A 25337-nucleotide genomic window follows, 5' to 3' on the forward strand; every position below is an offset into this window, starting at 1 on the left:
CTTGCACTCCGTACGCAACTCTGCACGCAACCCTGCACTCCATGCGCAGCGCACTCCTGAATCCCGCGTTCCATATGCAGCGCACTCCTGAACCCCGCACTCCGTACCCAGCGCACGCCAAAGCGACAGATACCACCAGCCCCTTGCGGGGAACTATACTGCTGATGCTGCCCCCGATGAATTTGAGTTTGACACCCCTGTTGTAGCTAATTGCTACCCTGTGTTAGGTATTAATCCCTATGCGGAAGTGTGCATAGTCTTAGTCAGAAATACAACTTCTACCCTCAAAATTTGAATTGAGTGACCCAAAGTTGTCAAAGCTCTGAAACAAGAAACTGACATAGCAGTTGTCAGATTTGCTGGAAGTGTTCTCTAATGATGATGTGGATGTAGGCTGTGCTAAGAGTGCTCAACATACTTCTAGATTAACTGATGCTACTCCCTTCTGAGAGACACTCCAGACAATAGCATCAAAAGATGTGGATGAACTAAAACAAACTGCAATGAATGAAAGACAAGGGAATCATTGTGGATATATAACAAATATGTATGATAATAAATTAAACATACATTAGCAGCGCTTTAAACGCCAATCAATTAGTGTATATAAAGAACCGAATGTATAATTTCACTGTGATGAAACAAAAAATCATATCATTCAGATCACATAAAGCTTGTATTATTTCCATAATTACTCCCAATTACTTTGATTAGATTACTGGTTAATTTTCCAGGATGGAAATCCAGTCTGTTCAAAGAGGCCCATTCCTGAGTGGAGGCATTGGCAACCTTATAAACCCATTCTTCCACTTATCGACCTCAGCCTGCTCATAAAGGGTGTAACCCGTTCCTAGATGCAATCCGTATGAACTAGTTATTCTCACAGAATAGATAATGATAGTGACAGTCTGGAAAGAGCACGCTGTCCACTGTCTAAGGGAGTGGTCCTGTTCAGAAGTAGGCAGGCAACATGTCACTGAAAGTCTGCAGTTCACTGCTTAGGAAATAATCTGCAGAATTAATCCACTTTTTTTAAATCAATTACAGTTACTCTTGTCACGTTTAGTTATCACATTGCTATACCTCCTTCTGCAGTGGACTCTATGGGGACCAGCCAGTAAGAGGCTTGCTACCTCATTATCCTCTTATACAGCGACTCAAAGTGATGTTATCTGACAGAATTCCTTCTCTCTCTGAGTTAATGAAGTTAGTGAAGAAACAGGAGGCTGACATTCAATTTTGTAATCCTAAGAAGGTAAAAAAATGTGTTTCAAAAGAGGATCACTGTTTTAACTCTCCTAAAGAGACCATTCTGAGTCCTACTGACCCAAATCTTCTGTTGTTCAACCAGTTGCTTCACAAAAGGTGGAGGGATTCTCAAAGGTGTTTCATTTGTGGTCACACTGGTCATTCTGCAAAAAGTGTCATGATAACTGTGGGGGGGAACTGTGCTGGCATTCCCCATACAGATGCGAAGATGCAGAGGGAGCATTTCTGACCAAAGCTAAGAGGACTCCTCATAGGCTATAATTAAAGTCACTGTCAATGGGCAGACAACACCAGATCTATTTTACACAGCCTCCTAATTTACCCTTATTTTCTGTTCATTCTACCAGAAGTATTTGAGCAGCATACCTCTTCAATCTACTAGGAGAATGGGATTGTGGAGCCTGAACTTCTGTTGGACGTTTGAGGGTAATTGCGACTGTTCCAGGATTAGCTCTAGTGATAATAGACACTAACTGTACAGCAGTACATAATACAGGAAAGTTGTGTAACTATTGAAACGCCTGAAGAGGTGATGAACAAAGAAAAGTGGATGGTGATTCCTGAGAGAAATGACTGGAGAGCCAGAGTGGAATTATCTTCAGTTGTGACTGTAAAAAAAATAGTTCACCCCATCCTGTCATAATTAGCCATCACCAAGTTGTAGCTCAAGGGTGGCAAACACAAGGCCCGCGGGCCGAATCCGGGCCACCATTCCTTTTCATACGGCCCACGGGTGCTTGCCACCTCTGTGTCACTGTCATGCAAAAAATACATCCTCCGGCCGGTCTCCAAGGAGACATCTCACGCTTCCTCTCCTGGCGGTGCCGCTGTGTTTCTCCTGGCGGCCGGCTGGGCATGCGCACAGCTCAATCTGCCGGCGCCGCTAGGACAGAGGGAGCGTGAGATGTCGCCTTGGAGACCGGCCGGCCAATCTCCTGCTCTCTCTCCTCAGTCCCTCTAGCGGCGCCGGCTATTAGTGTTAGTGCCTTTTTTTTTTTTTTTTTCCTGTCAGCTAGCTGCACCCTGAGAGCGGGCCTTTGGCCCAATACACAGGCAGGGCTTGTACCAGAGCAGGGACAGATAGGAAGGTAGGATAATGCACAGATGTGAGAGAGTTTTTTGGGGTTTTTCTTGGGGGGGGGGACCGGGGTGGGGTGGTGAGGGCTGTGGAGGCAGGTGGGAGGATGGGAGCAGAGCGCACTCCTGAGCCCCACACGCCAAAACTCCGCACGCAACCCCGCACTACATGCGCAGCGCACTCCTGAACCAGCACTCCATATGCAGCACACTCCTGAACCCCGCACTCCGTACCCAGCGCACGCCAAACTCCGCACGCAACCCCGCACGCACTCCATGCGCAGTGCACTCGTGAACCTGCACTCCATATGCAGCGCACTCTTGAACCCCGCACTCCGTACCCAGCACATGCCAAAACTCTGCACGCAACCTTGCACTCCGTACGCAACTCTGCACGCAACCCTGCACTCCATGCGCAGCGCACTCCTGAATCCCACGCTCCATATGCAGCACACTCCTGGACCCCGCACTCCGTACCCAGCGCACGCCAAACTCCGCACGCAACCCCGCACTCCATGCGCAGCGCACTTCTGAACATGCACTCCATATGCAGCGCACTCCTGAACCCCGCACTCCATACCCAGCGCACGCCAAAACTCTGCACGCAACCTTGCACTCCGTACGCAACTCTGCACGCAACCCTGCACTCCATGCGCAGCGCACTCCTGAATCCCGCGCTCCATATGCAGCACGCTCCTGGACCCCGCACTCCGTACCCAGCGCACGCCAAACTCCGCACGCAACCCCGCACTCCATGCGCAGCGCACTCCTGAACATGCACTCCATATGCAGCGCACTCCTGAACCCCGCACTCCATACCCAGCGCACACCAAAACTCTGCACGCAACCTTGCACTCTGTACGCAACTCTGCACGCAACCCTGCACTCCATGCGCAGCGCACTCCTGAATCCCGCGCTCCATATGCAACACACTCCTGAACCTAGCACTCCGTACCCAGCGCATTCCAAAACTACAGATACCACCGGCCCCTTGAGGGCAACTATACTGCTGATGCAGCCCCCGATGATTTTGAGTTTGACACCCCTGTTGTAGCTAATTGCTACCCTGTGTTAGGGATTAATCCCTATGCGGAAGTGTGCATAGTCTTAGTCAGAAATACAACTTCTACCCTCAAAATTTGAATTGAGTGACCCAAAGTTGTCAGAGCTCTGAAACAAGAAACTGACGTAGCAGTTGTCAGATTTGCTGGAAGTGTTCTCTAATGATGATGTGGATGTAGGCTGTGCTAAGAGTGCTCAACATACTTCTAGATTAACTGATGCTACTCCCTTCTGAGAGACACCCCAGACAATAGCATCAAAAGACGTGGATGAACTAAAACAAACTGCATTGAATGAAAGACAAGAGAATCATTGTGGATATATAACAAATATGTATGATATATATGTATGTATGATATATAATATATAATTTCACTGTGATGAAACAAAAAATCATATCATTCAGATCACATAAATCCTATTGAGAGACACTGGATATGTCATTCACTCTGACTATCAAGTCCATCAATATCTAGTGCAAATAGGGAAAAAAACGAATACAGTCCACTAATTTCTTGCTGAGACGCAATCACAAAGTGAATGAGAAAATAATGGTGAGAGAGATCCGTGTGGCTAGAAACAGTGTTTAAATCTTAATTGAACCTTCACCACACCTCGTGGACGATCACCCCCACATGTGGGAAAACTCACCACATATGAATGTAGTATGGGCTCAGTATAAGCAGATTTCACGACACTGAATCCAAAGATATATGAGCAGTTCTCATCTTCTCCCTGCAGATTGGATCTCGTAGGGTGATAGTATCAATTGGATCCAGAAATTAAATGAACTATTCATAGTGAAGTCTGTTTAGAAAGTTTATTAAGACAGACCATACATCTCCTTACACTATGCACTTACAAAGTAACAATTGGAAAAAAGCATCAAAGCATAGATGACCGAGCTATCACAGCCTACTATGTGCTCACAGCTCTCCGTCCTGCGGTGTTCAGCGAGAAAGGCAGTTCAGCTCCAACACCTGGCAAACCGCTGCGCTTGTATGTAATCAGATATGCAAGCCATGTGGTCTTGCCCTGACGCATATCGTCATGTGACTTCATCAGAGGGCATGGCCACACGGCACGGCTCGTACTCTTAAGCCCCGTACACACGTACCGATCGTCAGCCGAACGATCGGCCGTCTTTTGTCCAGGGCTGTCGTGTCTGTTGAAAACTGCAAAAGACTGCACACGAATTTTGTCGGCCAACAGCAGCCGACTGCAGAAGTGATGTCATGTGATGGTTAACTTTCCGTGTGTTTTTTCTTTTCTGAGCATGCCTAGTCTTGCAAATCTGCTGATTGTCGGCCGAATTCTGTACTGACTGGCGAACAATCGGCCGTTCTGGTGTTGGCCAACAAAAATTTTGATGCCTGCACGACAGATTCTGTTCGGCCGAAAATGCGCTGTCGGCTGTCGGAAGCATCATACTAACAAGCCTACAATCGGCCGATCGGTCGGCGGCCGAATATTTACGGCCGACAATCGGTACGTGTGTACGGGGCTTTATAGTACACATCAGCTGGGATCAACCCCTGCAGGAATTAACCCCATATGTGCCTACTTTTTCTACATAATATGTCTACTTCCCCAAATCGCATTCAAGGAAGGATATTAAGTGTTGGTTCACAGTTGTGCGATCACAGAGATCGCATGTAATCCGAAGCGCACTGCTCCTAAAATTGCATGCGATCTCTGTGCGGCGCAAATTTCAGCCACACAGTTTGTATGGCCTAATTTGCACCGCACTAAAACACGCACGTGACCCTTTTTTTTCTTTTTCTGCAGCAGAATCGGATCGCATGGTGGTTCACACCAGTGCAATCCGACTCTGTGCGAACTTGCAGACCGCACCGCGACAAGCAATCTCAACTGGGGGCATCGTTAACTTTTAATTGACACCCCCTGTGTATCGCATACGGTAGCGTGAACCGCCAGGGGTGCGGATGCGATGCAGGAACACGCTGTATATTCGCAGCGCTCCCGCATCGCACAAATGTGAACCGGCACCAACATTCCAATGCCAAACATATAACATCTTTTTCTGCATGATATATCCACTCCCCCGAATCGCATTCAAGGAAGCGAACTACCACGCCAATGCCAGACATGTAGCGTTTATTAAAAACATGAATGTGTAACAGAATGACCAAATTAAATGATAAATAAAAAGAAGGAAATTAATAGGAAATTAATACATAATAAGACAAATCCACGTTGAAATTATGAAAGCTCCACGATAGCATATCGCATACATCTAAAAATAAATCTTCTACTGGGCGTCCATTATCCTTCTCACATAAGCATTACATTTACATAAAATACTCAGAATAAAATAAAAAAATGTATGTATAAAAATACTCAGAGTAGTAAAAATGTTTAAATCACTAATGAAACAGTTCAGATCCAACTCGACATTCATTCCTTTGGGATGCAAAGACTCTGTCAGATATAGCCACCTTGTTTCATTCTTTGACAGCTCCCTCACTCTGTTAGAGCCCCTCCAAGATTGAGGGATAATAGCAATACCCCAAAACTTCAATCCTGTGGGGTCTCTGTTATGCTTTTCCTGAAGTGCATTGCAACACTTTGATTTTTAAATCCAATATGGATATTATTAATGTGCTCCGATACCCGTTTACTCAAAAGCCTTTTGGTGCGTCCAATATACATCAAACCGCACGGACATTGAAGAGCATACACCACATGGGTGGAGTTGCACGAAATAAACTGGTCTATTTCAAACTCCTTCCCATTCGCAGAAGAGGTAAATTTATTAAGACCCCTAATGGGTGTAGAAATGCACCCCCTACATGCATAAAAGCCTTTGATGTCCCAAAACATCAAAGGGCGCTTTGGTGAGTCTAAAACTTTCCTCACCAACCTATCAGCTAAAGAAGGAGACTTCCTGTAAATAAAATTAGGATGACTAGGTAGAACGCTGGACAAGACTTTGTCCATTGCCAAAATTTTCCAATATTTACAGAAAATATCCTCCACTTCCTTATACTGTGCATGATAGCTACTGAAAGAATATTCGCTATTGTCACACTGATTCTCCTCCCAGCCAATCAGGAAGAGGGTTGTGAGACCCCTTTCCCGATTGGCCAAAAGGAGAAGGAAGAGGGAGAAGACACACGGCCGGAGGAGCAGCGCAGCGGCTCAGCCATCCAGTACTCCCTGGCTGGGACAAGAGGAAGAAGAAGGTAAGGAGGCAGACCATTCGGGGGGGGGGGGGGATGTGTTGCCTGCCGACCGACTGACCGACCGACCAGGGGGGTGCATTGGTTTGCCGCCCCCCCCCCCCCAAATTACCGAGCACCAGCCGCCACTGGATCCTAGATTCCCCATTGAGCTCCTACTAGGAGTTTCCGCTGATGGTGTTAGCCATCATATACTATATAGTTCATGTAACTGTCCGCTTATCACTTTATCACTTTAAACCTTTGTTCAGTACTTACTGCCAGGTGGAACCTTTCTGCCTTCTTTTTGGTTCCCTGGGGAATGTTTAATCAGCAGGATCACCAGACCGCTCCTTATTCCTGCTTTAGAAGGAAGGTCTTTTCTGTGACTCAGATTTCACATTCAGAGCATGCCAGTAGAACATCATGGGAAGATTACTGCTAAGGAGAATTTCTAAGGTTTAAAGTTTGCACCCCTTGGCAAGCGGAGCTTGGTATGCAGTAAAAGTGCATTATATATAAAAGTGTATATGTTCTTAGACATAAATTGTGTCCATGCTGTTAGTTTAAAATATGCTACAGATAATCCAAAGCATTTTACATGTGGCCATGTTTCCTTAGATGTCATTAGATATGTGTGCAATTCACCTTGTAACTTCACATTTGTAATTAACCTTGTAACCCCCTTTTGGTGATCACTGTAAACAAATGTATAGTATGTCGTTTTACAGTTTTCACGGTGCTATGGTGCTTATGGTGTTCATGGTTTACGGTGCTCAAGGTGTTAAAGAGATTAACGTTCAACCCTCCTGCACGCCTTTGATGCAAAAGAATAAAAGTACTGCATCCGTCAGAAGCTCTCCTCTCATTATTCACTCGATGCCAAAGGGGCCGCTACAGTTCATATTCCTATCGCACACCTTCCTGGTTTGTAGGCACTTGTGTACTGGGTGCTGAAGCGATCACAAGCTGGCCACTGGATCGGTTACAAGTAGATACATATTCGCCAGCACACCAAGGATCTTGCAAAAGCAGTCCAAAAACTTGGAACCATGACAGCAGCGGATGCTATGCATCCAGAGGCGTACCGTTCCTCATACAGGCGGCCTACGTGGCGCGCTGCGATTGGCTCCTGCTGCTCACTGCTCTGCAATAGAGACGCTCTGACTTGCTTGTTAAAGGAGGGATCTGGACACATCGTAGCGATGTGCCTGATCAGCCTGCACACACCAGCCCCTATCCTCATCAATAAGTCCCCAAGGTATTGTAACCCCAATATTTATCACATTAGTGCTGGCTTTTAAGGATATTAATGTTTATTATGTGTGTATTAGGCGGGAAGATGATGTCATCTGAGGTGGGCGTCACCTAATTGCACTGCTTTCGATTGGTGGTATGTTCTTATATATTCTCTGCTCACAATTTGCACTGTATCACATGCCTGACGAAGGGGTCCTGTGCGGCTCCGAAACGTTGCACTATATATTTTTTTGATGTGATCTTTGGAATAAAGTTTTTGGACTGCTTTTGCAAGATCCTTGGTGTGCTGGCGAATATGTATCTAGGTGTTAGCCATCAGTCTGCTTACCATTTAGCTGAACAAAACACAGCTAAAACAAACAAAGGGAACAGAAGGTTTGATCTCTGGGTAAGATACAGAGATTTGAAACCAGGTCTTGCTACGGAACCTTGGAGCATCTGGAATGCAAAAGCTGGTCGGCTAGTGAGAGATTTTTACAGTGGTGAACAAATTGCCCCAGATCTGAGTGTACAAAATAAGGGGACCAAAAGGCAGAATCAAAGCCTGTTATAGAAACAATTTTCTGCCTATTCCTCAGTCAATGACAAAGATGGCTCAGATGGCCCTGCAGAGTGTGACTCAATGCACTTTCAGGCAGACCTCTCATTTTACCCTCACAATAACCATAAGCGAGATTGGAAGCCTGCTGACAGCTGATGACTCTTTGGTTGTTAAAGCGGAGTTCCAGCCATTTACTCACCTGTCCAACGGTCCAGCGATGCGGCCGCCGGAAGCCTCGATCCTCTCCCTCGGCGCCGGCATCACTGCTGTGGGCACCCGGCTGTTACAGTTTGCGGCTTCACAGCCGGGTACCCACTGCGCATGCGCGATTCGCGCTGCGCGCCGTGATTGGCCGGCAATCTTCTGGGACCTCTGACGTGTCCCAGAAGATTGCAGGGAGGGAGGGGGAGAGGAGAACTTCCGCTCAGGTCGCCGCGGCGCTCCGAGCGGAAGTGGGAGCGGGTACCTGTCAAAACTAGGTACCCGCTCCCCCCCCCCAAAAAATGACATGCCAAATGTGGCATGTCGGGGGGTCAGGACTCCCTAAAGCGGAAGTTCCACTTTTGGGTGGAACTCCGCTTTAAGGAAGTGGAGGCTGGCTTCTTGGCCTGCTCCTTAGCAACCAGCTATACTGTTTGTTAAAGAAAGAAAATACCACAATATGCAAAACGCATCAAAAACGCAACACTTTGGTACAGGTCTATTGAAGTCTATTACACGCTAAACGCAATCCACTGCAGAAAAAAAAGTCCCTGACTCTTTCCAAAAAAGCACAGGCTGAAAAACGCCCTAGACAATGGCCTGTAGTGTGGTTATGCAAACTGCACTAAAAAACGCATAAGTGTGAATGTAGGGTTAAAAAAGAACTCCAGCTTTTCCTCTCCAAAACAACAGATGCGTTGTGTATGTAAATGAATCACAGCCCCACTGTCAGCTTGTGTGTAACTTACCTCCTTTAGCAGTATACAGCAGGTTTCTGTGTCTGTGATGTCACTCCTCCTCCTGGCTGAATTTCAAAGTTCTGACTTCCGGTTTCCTTCCTTTTCCAGTCCTTCTACTACATTTCCCATGATTTGTTTAGCCTCTGCAGCTTCAGGGTGGGATATGGGAGTCACTTGTACCAGTTCTGAGAGTTGATGTGGGTGGGTCTTAGGGTTACTGTGGGTGTTTCTGGGACTTCATGTGGGTGGTGAAAGGTTTAAAGGTGTCATACCACCTCCTGTGTAGTTTCTGTCGTGCGGCATACCACAGAATAATGGCATAGTAGAAGACTACAGAGGAATGGCTTTGGAAGGTTATTATGAAGGTGTTTCCTTCATATGTAAATTAATCACTTCACACAGAGCAGGGCTCTGGGAGGGTGGGATCTAAAGGGTGGGACTCTCCCTGTTCACATTTGTCTACATATTTAACTGGGCAAAATGTATTTCTTATTGTAAACTTTTTTAATCCTGTCCAGCAGCAGCACAGCTAGCTTTCATAACAGGCTGTTGTGATGGTATTAACCACTTGCCGACTGCCGCACGACTATATACTGCGGCAGTCAGCCCCCTACAGGCAAAGTGACGTAGCGGTACGTCACTCGCCCACCAGCCTGTAGGGGGCGAGCGCGCGGCAGCGTGCTCCCGCTCGTTCACTGACATCCCTGCGCGTGTGACCGGCGGCTCCGATGTCCACCGGCCACTCGGGATCTCCCTCAGGAGAGGGAGAAAGACAGACGGTTGATGTAAACACAGCCGTCTGTCATTCTCCCTTAGATCATGACAGAGGCTATGCGATCCTGCTATGTAGGATCGTATGTCTCTGTGACGATCTAACAAGCCACGCCCCCTGACAGCTAGAATCACGCTCCTAGGGACACACTTGACCCCTTGATCACCAATAAAGTTAACCCCTTCCCTGCCAGTGTCATTTTGACAGTAACCGTGTATATTTATAGCACTGATTACTGTAGTAATGTCACTGGTACTCCCAAAAGTGTCAAAAATGTCAGTCAAGGGTCCAATCTGTCCGCAACAATGTCGCAGTCCCGCAAAAAAAAAATCGCAGATTGACACCATTATTATTTAGAAAATAAAATAAAAATGAGGGGCGTGGCGTACGGCGCTGGAGATGGCCGCATAGCTCTGCAGCTCCGCTCGGCCACCCGGGACTTTAGCCTCCAGAGACCCCACAGACGGACACAATCATCTCTATCTGCCTCCTGGTAACCTTCTAGATGGCGAAGGGTAAAAAGGGTTCGCACCAACTCACCCGAATGGACGGATTCCTGCTCTCCAGCGCCGCCGGCCTATGGCAAAATGGCGCGGGTCAGCAACAACAGCAGAGGCCTTTGCAGCAAGGATACAGCGGTGGCGCAGGAGGTGGTTCGCCCCCAATCAGGCAAGTCGCTAACCCGGATAGCGGGAACTCTTCGGGATCATCTACTCCCCCCCCCCTCTCCCTCTTTTCGGAGCCCTGCTAAGCAAAAGCGCCGCCGGGGTTCCTCTCCTCCAGACAGCCACTACAGTGACAGCATGGACCTAGCAGCGGCCCCTGAACACTCTCAGGCACAACTAGTAGCCAAGGAGGATCTCTTCACAGCCTTCCCTGCAGGCGACCAGCCTATGTCTGCTACCCTGTTAAAAGACATGCTGCGATCCCTGTGGTCTTCCATACTGACATGGTTCAGGGCCTGTCCCAAACGCAGCGGGAAGTCCGCCATCTCAGTGAACGGGTGGACACTGTGGAAGCCTCTATGGACAAATGTACTCTGTCTCTCAACACCCTAGTGGAGGCCCATAATAGCCACACAGAGGACATAACCTGGCTGAAGGACAAAATTGCGGACCTGGAGGACAGGTCCCGCAGGAACAACTTAAAGCTCAGGGGTGTTCCTGAAACGGTTTCCCCACAACACTTGGAAAAAATGGCCAAAGACCTCTTCACTGCACTGGTGCCATCCCTGTCTGCGGCGGAGCTCGAGATAGACAGGATACATCGGATACCCAAACCCAGCTTCATTGCTCCCGACTTGCCAAGGGACGTTCTGCTACGGGTCCACTTTTTTCAAACCAAAGACAAAGTCCTACTGGCATCCAGGAAATTACAATCCCTGCCGGGAGAGTTCCCCCAGCTTCAGATTCTTCCTGACCTGTCAAGACATACGCTCCAGAAGCGCAGAAACCTGGCCACGGTGACAAAGGCTTTGCGGAACCATCACATTCCACACAAGTGGAAGCATCCGACTTTCCTATCCATAACCCACAGTCACCATCTCTACCATGGAAGAAGGCCTGTCTCTCTTGCGACGATGGAATATTCTACCGGATTCGTCACCTCGGCCCTCAACATCTTCCACACTGACACCTCTTTCAGGAGAACAGCAGATAGCTTCACGCAAGCGTTCCAACTAGTCAACGCTCGAATAGAGGTGAGAGTGTCTCCTCACAGTCTTCACGCTAGTCCCAGGCCTAGGATGAGTCACATCCCTATGGCCCCTCGTTCCCTGTTGCAGGTATCTCCTGCCTTTGAACTTTTTTTTATGTTCTGGTCTGCGCTCGGCGTAGGCATTGTTTTCCCTCTCCCCCTTTGTCCTGGTTCCGACATCAAACTGACCCTGCCACTCTTCATTGCTCCGACTGACACCGTTGCTCTTAACATGTTCCTTGTTTCGTTTACCTTTTTTGCTCACGTCTGGACTGTGCAAGTACCCCTGTATTGTCCACCATGACCATTAAGTTCCTTTCCTTGAATGTCAATGGTCTGAATCATCCTGCTAAATGTCACTCCCTATGGACCGAACTGTGCACTAGCCGGGCTGATGTTGTGGCACTGCAGGAGACTCACTTCAAGGCGACTCACCCACCAAGATTCTCCCATAGAAACTTTCCTCACCTCTTTTTTGCGAATGCCCCCGAGAAGAAACGTGGGGTCATGGTGGCGATCAGGGACACGGTTGCTTTTATTCTTAAAGACCAGATTTGCGACCCGGATGGTCGTTTTTTGATTCTACAAGGGGACTTCAACTCACTTCCTATGACTTTAGTGGTGCTATATGCTCCAAATAGCCACCAGAAGCGCTTCCTATACAGGCTTCTTCGGCAGGTATCCGCTAATGTATATGGTAATCTTGTACTGTGTGGCGATTTTAATGCTGTGGTCGACCTGGGGCTTGACACCTCAGTGCCCGCCCGGGGCTGACAATTTTCGCTGCATTCCCTTCTCCATAGGGAGCAGCTCTACGATGTCTGGAGGTGCCAACATGGCTCTGAGAGAGACTATTCTCACTACTCCTCCAGGCATCGTTCATATTCTCATATTGATTTGTTCTTGACGGATCTCCCTTTACTGGGTATGGCTTCCTCCTCGGCCATCAGAAGCATCACATGGTCTGACCATGCGGCTGTGGAGATGGTTCTGGAGGAGGGCGGACCCAGGGAACGGACTTCCATATGGCGTTGTCACACTAGAGTCCTTCAGGACTCTTCCGCGGGTAAGGTGATTGGGGACCGGTTACTAGAGTTTTTTCAGATCAACGCTCCTTCGATCTCGGGTCCTTGGTCACTGTGGGGGGCACATAAGGCTTACATTCGTGGAGTGTGTATCCAGAAAACAGCCAGAATGCGCAGAGCATTTAATAGGAAACGCACGGCTCTCCTTGCGGAGATTCGTGAGTTGGAGACCATCCACAAGCGGGATCCCACAGCTCCGGTGGCCGAGGATCTGAGGCAGAAGAGAGAGTCCCTTAAGTCCCATCTCATGGAACGCTATGATCGTCACCTCAAATCCCTTAGGCTTCATTACTATGCTCACGCTAACAGAGCAGGTAAAGTTCTGGCTTCCAGACTTAAACAGAAACGGGCGTCTGCTCGCATCTCCCACTTAATCCACTGAGACCTAACGTACCCACCCTAAAGACATAGCGAACGAGTTCGCAAGATTCTATGGTTCCCTTTACAACTTGTCCCAAGATTCTGCCACTACCCAACCCACTGCAGAAGCTATCCAGAGTTTCCTAGATAAGCTTTCTCTCCCTTCACTTTCCGAGGCCCACTTGCAATCCCCATCGGCTCCGTTCACAGTACCGGAGGTTTCTAAAGCAATCCATTCCCTCCCTAACGGTAAATCCCCTGGTCCGGACGGCCTGTGTAATGAGTATTACAAGCTCCATAATCATACTCTTAGCCCCTTTCTCTCTGAGGTGTTTAATAAAGCTATGCTCACGTCCACCTTCCCTCGGGAAATGTTAGGTGCCTACATTTACTACCATCCCGAAGCCGGGTAAAGATCCTGGCCTCCCTGCTAACTATAGGCCCATTTCCCTTCTGAACAGTGACACTAAGATTTATGCCAAAGTATTGACGGCCCGCTTGCAGTCCATTCTTCCGCACTTAATTAAAAACGATCAGATGGGCTTCATGCCGGGTAGGCAGACGTCCGATGCTACCAGGCGTGTCATCGATTTGGTACATTTGGCGGAGAGCTCCCGAATGCCTTCTCTGCTCCTTACCTTGGATGCAGAGAAGGCGTTTGATCGGGTGAATTGGCTGTATATGCGGAAGACATTGGAGAGGTTTGGCTTTACCGGTGGCATATTATCCGCCGTGTTGGCTCTCTACTCTTGTCCCTCGGCCCAGGTCCTCACCTCTGGTATCGCCTCGGCTCCGTTTGTTATCACCAATGGCACCCGTCAGAGATGTCCTCTCTCCCCAGCAATTTTTAATCTTATGATTGAACCTCTGGCGGAGGCCATTCGGTCTGATGACGGGGTCGAGGGGTTCCGTGTGGGAGACGTGGTCCATAAGGTTAACTTATTTGCGGACGACATAGTGGTTATCCTGACGAATCCAGTCTAGTCTCTCCCGGCAGTCCATCAGATACTCTTGGCTTTTGGGTAGATTTCCTACCACAAAGTGAATGCCTCGAAATCTTTAGTTCTCAACATGGGAATTGACCCGAGGGTAACTTGCAACAGAAATGCCCCTTTCCTTGGACGGAGGACCAGATCCCTTATTTGGGGGTGAATGTCACCCCCCGATTAGCTAAGCTCCTCCCTGAAAATCTGGACCCCTTAATAAAAAAAATAAGTAAGGAGATGGCTGCCATGGCAAAGGTTGAGCTTTCCTGGGGGGGGTAGGATGGTTGCGTATAAGATGATGATACTGCCTCAGGTACTCTATTTGTTCAGAGCGATCCCTATCCCTTTCCCTAAAAAATATCTGGCTGCCCTATCTCGGGGCTTGCGGGACTTTATTTGGTGCGGTAAGAGGACGAGAGTTTCTACCTCCATCTTAGTACAGCCCAGGGCCTCGGGTGGCGCTAAGCTTCCGGACCTCTACACGTACTACTGGTCCTCCAGGCTGGACCAACTGAGGCCGTGGTTCGATTCAGAGAATACTTTCCCTTGGAAGACTCTAGAAAGCCACTTGGCGCCTACCAAAGACATTCGGCTGTTCCTATTGGGCGATCTCTGGATACCCTTGCCGCTCTCCGGGCTCCCCCCCGACACTGAGGGAAGCCTTATTAGCATGGCGGAGGCTGGGAGACACTCCGATGGGGTGTGATGAGTTAGCTCCTCACTCCTCCTTGTCACTACCAGTGAGTCTTCTGGAGGCATATTTGCCTTCCTTGCCTTCTTCCAAACTGCACAAGTTAGGCATCTCTGACCTCTCCCATTTCCATGAGAACGGTACTGTGCTGACCCCTTAGCTTCTGACACGCCGATTCAACATTCCCCCTTCCATGTTCCTCGCCATACTGAAGATAAATAGTTACCTCAAAAACATCCCCTAACCACTAGCAACTTCCCCATTAAAGCCTGGGTATTCTGCCACTCAGTAAGGAAAACAGTTAAAGGTATATCCCTTTTCTATGACCTACTACTCCATAGGCCAGATCCTCCGGTCTCTGCATCTATGCGGAGATGGGAGCGTGATCTGGACCTGTGCATTACCCCTGATCAATGGACCCATGCCCTCACCTCTACCTATCAATACTCTCACTGTACGGCACACTGGGAAATGATGCTGAAAATAGTGAGTACTATACCCCGCACAGGCTGTCAAAGATTTTCCCCTCACTCCCCGACCTCTGCTGGAGGGAGTGCGGTCACAAGGGAACGCTTGCCCATATACTTTGGGAGTGCCCCTCGTTAATCAGCTACTGGAACAGGATATTCAGGTGTCTGGCGGAGTGTACGGGTATACTACGTCCTCCCAGGAGAGAATTGGCCCTCCTGAATATTGGCATTGATACATACCCCGTCTAATATAGACAGATGGTACTGCATGTCCTGCTAGCCTCTAGAACGTTGATCCTGCGCAGGTGGCGCTCTCTTGACATACCCAACCTCTCTGAAGTAGTCCAAACGGTTAATGCCAACTATGCCTTGGAAAAGTCGTTGGCGCTGACTTCTCACTCTTTTACACGGTTCAGACAGGCGTGGCAATACTGGAAATATTCTCTTTGAGTGATATTGGATAATGTGAGGAGAGGGCGGGCGTCACCCCCGCGGCAATAATGTTCCCACTGGGAGCTGTGGGGGTGGTCCCTGTCTCTCTATTTTTGTGACCGCCTCATGTTAGGGGCTGGTCGTTGACCTAGCTGTTGTTCTTTCAGAGTACATCAGTCACTCTTCTTTCTTGTCAATCCTTGTATATTTTAATGTCGGAACTCCCTACCCCTCCCCCTTTCCCCCCCCTTTTTCTCCCCCCCCCCTCGCACCACCTCCCTATATTTGCAATTGTTGCATTTATACTCTTGTATAGTATTTGACTCTCGCATGCTTTATTTTCCTGTATGTTGTTAATCTTCAATAAAAAAACAATATTTAAAAAAAAAATAAAATAAAAATGACATAAATCTTTCCCGTGGTTAGTAAACGCAATAACTTTTGCGCAAACCAATCAAAATACGCTTATTGTGATTTACCAAAAATATGTAGCAGAAAACAAAATCGACCTAAAATGTTAAAAAATGTTGATTTTTACATTTTTTTTGGAGAATTTCAGATAAAAAAAAATGTGAAAAATATTGTTATTTTTTCAAAATTGTAGCTCTTTTTTGTTTATAGCGCAAAAAAAAAAAAATCACACAGGTGATCAAATACCACCAAAAGAAAGCTCTGTTTGTGGGGAAAAAAGGACGTCAATTTCATTTTGCGACCGCGCAATTGTCCGTTAAAATAACGCAGTGCCGAATCGCAAAATATGGCCTGGTCTTTCAGCAGCCAAATCCTCTGGGGCTTAAGTGGTTAACTGTCACTGGGAGTGAAAGACCGATACTTAATGGTTTGAATTGCATCAAGTGGGACAGTAATATTTCCGGAAATAGCCGAACATTGTACAGGTTTTCCCGAGTGGCGCCAGCGCATGCGCAGTGTGCATGTCGGGCCGGCCGCAGACCTTTTTTTTTTTTTTACTTCAGCCGCAGAAGAGAAGAGGCGGCCGGGGGACGCCCCTCTCTAGGTGCCGCCTGGGTCCCATGGTCCCACCGGGACCCATGGTAGGGCTGGCCCTGGGGAGTGCAATAGAGTCTGCCCTCTTTTGTCACAGGTTACCCAGTTTATAGCGGACACTTTTGATCTCCCGAACATATGCAGTCCCTTGGTTGGGCTTTTGGTAATTATTAAAGACTAGACATTAAGCCCGTTAAATTAACGGGCGCTAGAACATGTGGTCAAACATTTGTAAAAACAGACTTGTTCCAGTAAGGCGTACTTTGCTACTAAAGTCAGTTTGCTTATAAATGTCCCTTTAATAGCGTGTCTATGTTCTGCGATTTTTTTTTTTTTTTTTACAGTAATGCACCTACAGTCGGAGGTTTCATTCAGGCGTGTTTTGCGTCTGCAGTCTTTCTATTTGCAAATGTCCCATTCAAAACGTGTCTGTACTTTCCATTTTTTTGTAAGGTTTCGCAATCACACTCGCAGATTTTCTGTAGGCGTACTTTGCTACTAAAGTCAGTTTGCTTATAAATGTCCCTTTAATAGCGTGTCTATGTTCTGCGTTTTTTTTTTTTTTTTTACAGTAATGCACTTACAGTGGTAGATTTCAATCAGGCAATGTCCCTTTAACAGCGTTTCTACAGTCGCAGATTTGCTTTGCTGAGTGTGACAGGTTTTTTCCTCTGTTTAAATGATCCTTTTCCTGACAGCAACAGCTTTCTTCTTTTAAAAATTAATCATGGCTCTATTCGCTTTTTTCACCACAATAATTACAGTCAAAGGGTTTGCCAAGTATAAGTTTCCTCATGCAATTCCAAGTATAAAGCCCCGTACACACGTACCGATTGTCGGCCGTAAATATTCGGCCGACGACCGATCGGCCGATTGTAGGCTTGTTAGTATGATGCTTCCGACAGCCGACAGCGCATTTTCGGCCGAACAAAATCTGTCGTGCAGGCATTAAAATTTTTGTTGGCCAACACCAGAACGGCCGATTGTTCGCCAGTCAGTACAGATTTCGGCCGACAGACAGCAGATTTGCAAGACTAGGCATGCTCAGAAAAGAAAAAAGACAAGGAAAGTTAACCATCACATGACATCACTTCTGCAGTCGGCTGTTGTTGGCCGACAAAATTCGTGTGCAGTCTTTTGGAGTTTTCAACAGACACGACAGCCCTTGACAAAAGACGGCCGATCGTTCGGCCGACGATCAGTACGTGTGTACGGGGCTTTAGTTTCCTCATACAATGTCCTTTAAAAATATCTTAAGTCTCTCCCTCATCAGCCTCCTTGTCCTACCTGTCCCGCACTGTGCACTGCGTCCCTGTTGCTCTAGCAACCTCGGGTACATGCACAGTTCTTACTGAGCCACTCTCCCTTGTAACGTTTTTTTTTTTAAATCACGTGAGAGCCGCATGACTTTGTCAGCTCTGCGTCCCTGTTGCCCTAGCAAAGTCGGGGACATGCTGACTGAGCGGCTCTCACTTATCTCGTTTTTTTTCTAACAATGCGAGAGCCACATGACGTAGCCAGCTCTGCGCATAGCATCCCTGTTGCCCTAGCAACATCGGGGACACACGCAGAGCTGACCGACCGGCTCTCGCTTGACATCGCTCGCCCACCGCCACTTGTATCGGCCGCTGCAGCTTAGAAGTAAGTCCACGCGAGCACGCACCCGCCGCGTGCCCGCGCACACCCGCCGACGGTTTCGCCCGGCTGCCCGAAGTCTCTGCGCTCCAAGTCCCAACGTCTGTCTGTGGGGCACATGCACAGTAGCGCAATCCCACGGACACAGGGACTGGACGCAGAGACACTTGTACTTTATTACAAAGGATGAGCTTAAGGAAAACAGTACGGGAACCGTTCTAAGATTGTTATTTTTTTTTATGTCCACAAATTTATTGTAATACAATGGATTAGGACAGATTACCTTACGTTATTGGCTTGGAAGTCAATTCCAATGTCACCCTATATATTTCTTAGGGGATGTCCTAAGAAATGGAATAGAATTTGGGCTAAATGAGTGGAATCTATGGAGACAGTAGCTGACAGCCCTTAAGAGGGGGAGAGGTAGTATGACACCATGAAAGGGATATCTGTGGTAGTTTGTGGGATGCTGAATGCCTGCCTACAACCTGATATGCATATTCAGATGATATCATTCAATGCTGTATAATATAAGATGTGGAAGGTGAAGCACACTTCGAAACAAATAAGGTGATTTACCCCTTTATGTTCCTTGTTCTATTATTTATATATAGTTTAAAAAAAAAAAAAGACTACTGATGGAAGTTATGTGAAAACTTGATATGTACTGGAACAGCAATGTTATATTTGACAATTTGCATATCTCTGCTCTGTAAATGGCTTTTTCCTTGGTTTTGTACATATGGCAATACATTAAAAAAAAAAAAAGAATCTGGGGGCAGCCAATTAGAGTTTGCAAGCACCTCTTGAAGGCAGAAAAGGTAGTGCAGCACTAGTAGCAGTAGCTCTCTGCTGCATATGAGCAAAATTTTGCATACCTGGTCGCCATCATCTGAACCAGCTGTCAGAGTGCCACTGCTTATTACAGGTACGTATTCTAAGCCAGATTCTTTCAGTGAGGCTTCCCCTATGCTCTCATCTGACATGCTTATAATCCTGTAGGCCACTTCACTAGTGTACCTTTTTTGCATCATTTTGGGCGCTAAATTTACAGGTACCCAGTGGCCACTATTGGAAATAGCTCCTGGCTAGCAATTAGGGACTGTTTGCATGCAAACAATAATTTATTTATAATATTTATAAATATTCAGTGCTAGGAGAGATCAGGCCTATGGTTTTGTGTATCAGAGGTGGCAGTGATCATAAAAATTATTCTGACACTGTACTTGTTGGGGGGAAAGAGGTTAAACGCAAGAGCTGATCCTTCTAACACTGCTTTTTTGGGCACACTATACTAATGTGGACACTAGTTCTAATCGTGATCAAAATACTGATCCGTTCAGACACTATACTAATACACTAGATTTATAATGGGACTGCGAAAGAGTGAGGGCAATCTAGTGCTAACTTAGCCTGTCTGGACTAGAACTGCCCCTGATGCTATTTGACACTATTTGATGTCGCCAGTGACACGAATACAGTGATCAGTGATGAATGCTGTACACCAGGGGACAGCAACCTTTTTCCACTTAAGGGCCGGATTCAATGTATGTGAATGGAGGGCCGCATTCACCTGCTAATAAATGAAGATAATAATAAACCTAACATAGTAATATAACAGTACAGGTTTACCTCACTTTAAGGTGCAATACTAATACAAAACCAGTTCACCCTAAAGGATTATGCAGGTTTACTTATTTGAGGCTCTGGCATCGCTGCAGGGTTTGACCCCCATGGATAAAAGGTTCTTATCTCTGGAATGTATTTGTTTTTAAAAAAGGGGTTTTTAAGGTGGTGTTTCTCTTTAGGGTGCATCTGCATAGCTGTCTGTTAGACTCTAAATGTTTGGGAGCGAGAAAACCAGCTTGTCCGACTGGTTAGTACTGCTCCTGGATGTGATTGGTAAGGAATGGCGGATGGCGGTGGGAGGGCCTTTCCTCCTGGGTTGAATCTGGCCTTGCAAAAGGCTTGTCCCCAGTTGAAGGCAGGCTCACCCTAAGCTGTCTAAAGTTCTGATGCCTCCTGATGGGTTAGGGCTACACTTGGTCTGGCCTTTGGGCCGGGATAGAAAAAGCCCGTAGTGTATGTGCCCCTGGGGTGGCAGCCCAGGGGTGCCTTAATTCTCACTGGTGAGGGGCAGCTCGCCTTAAGTTTTTCGGCACCATGGTCACTGCACCTACACACTTTTTCAGCACCTGCCTCTTGGGCTAGGCCTTTTGGCTTCGACCAGAGGAATTTTTATTCCGGCCGGAAGGCCCGCCTTTGCATTTTCACTTAGGCACTAATTCACCTCTCCACTTCCCCTTCCCCACCTTTTTGTTTGTGTGTATTTTTCTTTGTAGTGTGTCACTTCACTTTCACTCTTCTCTTCCTGCACAATGAGTACGGTGTGGGTCTCTGGGCCTACCTTGAAAGTCTTGGGAGGGGGTGGACATGGCCTTCTGGCTTAGTTCGCCCTCTCTCATGGGGTTTCCCTTCGGGGGAGCCCCACCCAGTACTTGGGGTGGGCTGTTTCGGCAGTCCCCCTGGAGAACGGGGTTTGCCAGGTCTCGGCCAGGCAAACCATAGGAAGTACCTCAGTCCCTGTCAGGAGTCTTGCGCCCCGGGGGATCAAGGTATAGGTCCAACCTCTTCGGAGGGAAGACCATTTTCGCACACCCTGTGCAGTTTTTGTGTTTCTCACATTTGCGTGTGTGCACTTTTTATGCACCGGGTGAAGTCTTTTGAGTGTGTTTCACAAGCTACGGGCTTTAAATTTTTTTTTTTTTTCCCATAGCTTCTTGACTGTGTATCTGAATCTTTGTGACAGAGTATCCTCTGTCCTATTTTTACAGAGAAAAGAAACAAGGGCGCCAAGTCATAAAGGTAGATGAACAGCTGTGTAATTTAATGTAGTAACTTACATGTTAAAAACAGGTATTCCAATGAAGCAGCATGCATGGTGTAAAAGGACAGTCCCCACAGTAGATCCGATGGAAGATGCAAATGAAGGACAGTCACATCTGGGTCCTGTGTGGCGCGTCCTGTGTAGTGGTGAAGGAAGTCCTGAGTACCGGCAATGCCGGGTGATGCTGCAAATGGCGTGGGCTCCCTGGCTGGGCAGCCTCACCGCTGTCTGCCGTACAGCAGGAAGGTAATGACCCGGAAATAGAAGGACAAGTCTGTCGGTTCCTCCACGGAAGCCGACAGGAACGTACACTGAACCGAGAGTGGAGGGCGGGCTGCAACGTCGTTTCGGAGGACCTCCTCCTTCATCAGGCAAGCCCACCCCTCCACCATAGAAAGTATTTATAATCCTGAGAAACAATTGCACTGCTGAGGATTGGACAAACCTCAGGTGTCACCAATAAAAAAGGGAGGGAAAATTAACAAAAAAGGAGGGAGGGGGGGAGAAACGAACACCTCCCAGCAGCAACAGAGGCAATCATTATTAAAGGAACATCACATTAATAGACATTATAAAAAAACCCTATATAAGAGCAGAGTAACTAACTCATCACAATAATTGACATATGTAGAACCCTATATAGGAGCAGAGTGACTAGCTCAATGCGGACATCTCCCCATTGGATTCATATAAAATTATAAATACATAAGATATAATTAAAACATTAAATTAATAAAACCTCAGCTGTGAAGGAGGTATAACCTATCTTGTGTGAACATGTCACATATAGAGAATATGTAGCTATATATAAATATAACTGTAAATATGGGACTCTATTAAAAACCTAAATATTATATAGCATTAGTGGATGAATAATAAAATATAACTCTATAAAAAACAATCAATAAATTACATAAAAGGCAAACAACCTCACTGGGGGTTAACCAATTAACCGCTGGCAAGGACAAAAATAGGGGGGGGGGGGGTGGAGGGAAAAAACAGCAAATGTCAGCAGGACTCCTTATAAAAGGAAGGGAAATGCATAAAATTACCGAAAGTACCAAAATTAGCAATGATACATAATCACATCCATAGTGCTCACTATAAAATGGTGTTGATTTCAAGCTCCTCATTTAACCCCCCGGGGGCCAAGGAATTGAGAGTGAAAATCCAGAAAGTTTCCCTATGGCAGAGGGTCTGGAAACGCTCTGCCACTGAATCACGGGGGGGATGGTCTCGATGACCCAAACCCGTAGTCCCTCGGTCGACTGATTATGATGGAGACGGAAATGTCTGGGAACACTATGCTCCACAGACCCCTTTTCAATTAATCTCCTGTGGTCTCCAAAACGGGCACGCACTGTGCGGATGGTGCGTCCCACATAAAGGAGACCACAGAGACACGCCAGGCAATACACCACAAACTCAGTGGAGCAACTGTAGAAATGTTTATGGATGTATTTTTTCCCCAATGGACCCTGAAACCACTTCTGTCTGTGCGTAACAAAGGGGCACATCTTGCATAAGATTTTTTTACATTGGTACATGCCCACTAAGTTACAAAAGGTAAGAAGGGGCTGTGTGGAAATTTTGGGCTTATTGAACCTGCTCGGGGCTATTATGTTTTTTACATTTCTGGGCCTCCTATAGATGACTCGCGGATACTTGGGTAAAACAGGAGCCAATTTTGGATCCTGCATTAAAATCCCCCAGTGGCGTCTAATTATATTCTCCATCCTCTTGTGAGCATAATGGTATTGGGTTATGAATTTAACCTCCCCAAAGGCTGTCAAGTCAGATGTAGATTTAACGGAACAAGGATTTTTACATTCTTCAAAGGCCGCCTGGACCAAGGTGGAGTCGTACCCCTTGTCCAGGAACCTATGAATCAAAACTTGGCCCTGCTCCTCATAGTCTTCTCCACGGGTGCAATTTTTACGTAATCTGGAAAATTGCCCCTTGGGGATGTTATGTATCCACTTTGGATGGTGGCAACTTCCAAAGTGGAGGTATGAGTTGCCTGCAGAGGGCTTGAAGTGTGTCCTAGACACAATCCTACCCTCTCTGTGGGACAACTCTAAATCCAAGAAAACCAAGGAGGTTGGATCAATCACATGTGTGAACGCTATACCCATGTCATTGCTGTTGCAATACTCGATGAAGGGAGTTGCGGTGGAAATGGGCCCATCCCAGATGATTATTACATCATCGATGTATCGACCGTAGTAAATCAGATGGGCCGCGAAGGGATTGTTCCTCCAAATGCATTTATCCTCCCACCAACCCATGGTGAGGTTGGCATAGGAGGGGGCAAAGGACGCGCCCATGGCTGTCCCATGCATCTGGAGGAAGTAATCACCTGAAAATTTAAAATAATTATGTTCTAAGCAAAACTGGGTACTATTGGTGATAAATTGGGCCTGCTTGTGGTGAATGTCGGGGTCCCTGGACAAGAAATAACTAACAGCCGCAATACCTATGTCATGGGGGATGGAGGTATAGAGAGACGTCACATCTAAAGATAACCAGGTGTAAGTATCACTCCAGTCGTAATGGGAGAGGGTATCTAAAAGATGGATGGAGTCTCTAATATAAGATGGTAGGGCCTGAACCAGGGGCTGCAGGAAGGAGTCTATATATAAGGATAGACTAGAGGTCAAGCTATCCATTGCGGCTATAATGGGTCTACCAGGAGGACAAGTGGAATTTTTGTGCACCTTGGGTAGGTGATAAAAATAAGGATGTTTGTATAGTTCCTTAAAAAGGAACTGATGTTCCATTTTATTTATGATGTTCTCCTGTAGGGCCGGATCCAAAAGAGATTTCAATTCCAATTTGAAGGAATCTAAAGGATCACCCTTCAATTTGGTGTAAGTTGTCCTATCCGACAAGAGTCTATTAGACTCTTTGAGATAGTCAGCAACATCCTGAATGACCACCCCTCCCCCTTTGTCGGCCTGTCTTATAATGATATCCGAGTTGTTGCCCAGGGAGCTAAGGGCCAACTTCTCCCCAGGGGTGAGGTTAGTGTGCTGATGTGAACCCGACTGCACTGAGGAGCACAGCTCCCGTAATTCATTAAATGTTGTGTGGTAAAAGGCATCTATGAATGAACCTTTAGCCTGGGTGGGATAGAAGGTGGAAGTTGGTCTGTAGTTGGAATGTCTGATGGGAGCAAAAGATATCGGGGTCGGGGTAGGATACCCCTCTCCATCCCCCCCAGCTTCTGCGTGTAGTGACTCCAGGATCTCCAATATCCTCAGGTCATCCTCACTATAATTCTCCAACAGGGGTACATCCGAGGGCCCCCGTGGAGGAAGACTGTTGTTGTTGGCCAATTCCTTAATGTAGAAGAATCTCTTCAGAGTCAACTTCCGGATGAATCCGTTGAAGTCTCTGAAGAGAGTAAAGGGATTGGGAGGGTTACTGGGGGCAAAATTGAGACCCTTTTGGAGAATAGACGTCTCGTCATCACTCAGAGAGTGGGACGAGAGGTTATAGATTCTGATGGTATTGAAGGACTGTCTATGTATTGCCTTTTGTTTGGATTTCCCACCTCGTCTGCCTCTTCTGGTTTTTTTCTTTTTATGGATGTTTCCATCAGGCAGACGGGTGGGGTCTGCACCAAAAAATGATGATTGTGGTCCTCAATGGGAGTATGGACACTGGATACAGAAGGGGAATTGGACTGGGACGAGTCCTGCAACGGTATGTGTATGTTAGGTACTAAAGCCACTCCATTCACAGTGACTGTGTGGTTGGGCGAAGGAGAGTGGGCTGGCAGAGGAACCAAGCCTAAACAAGACTGGATCTCATCAGTGCTAGTAATGTCACTCTGTTCCACTTCCAAAGGTAAAGACACAGTCCCAAGGGGAAAACAAGCGGAGGGCACAGTCGCAGGTGGAACATCAGGAGAGGGTACGGGGGGAATACCCACCCGACTAATGCGTAAAATGCCCTCCTGACTGGGGATCCGCTGGGGCTGCG

Source organism: Pelophylax lessonae, assembly GCF_965119305.1.
Source record: "Pelophylax lessonae genome assembly, chromosome: 3".
NCBI lineage: Eukaryota > Metazoa > Chordata > Amphibia > Anura > Ranidae > Pelophylax > Pelophylax lessonae.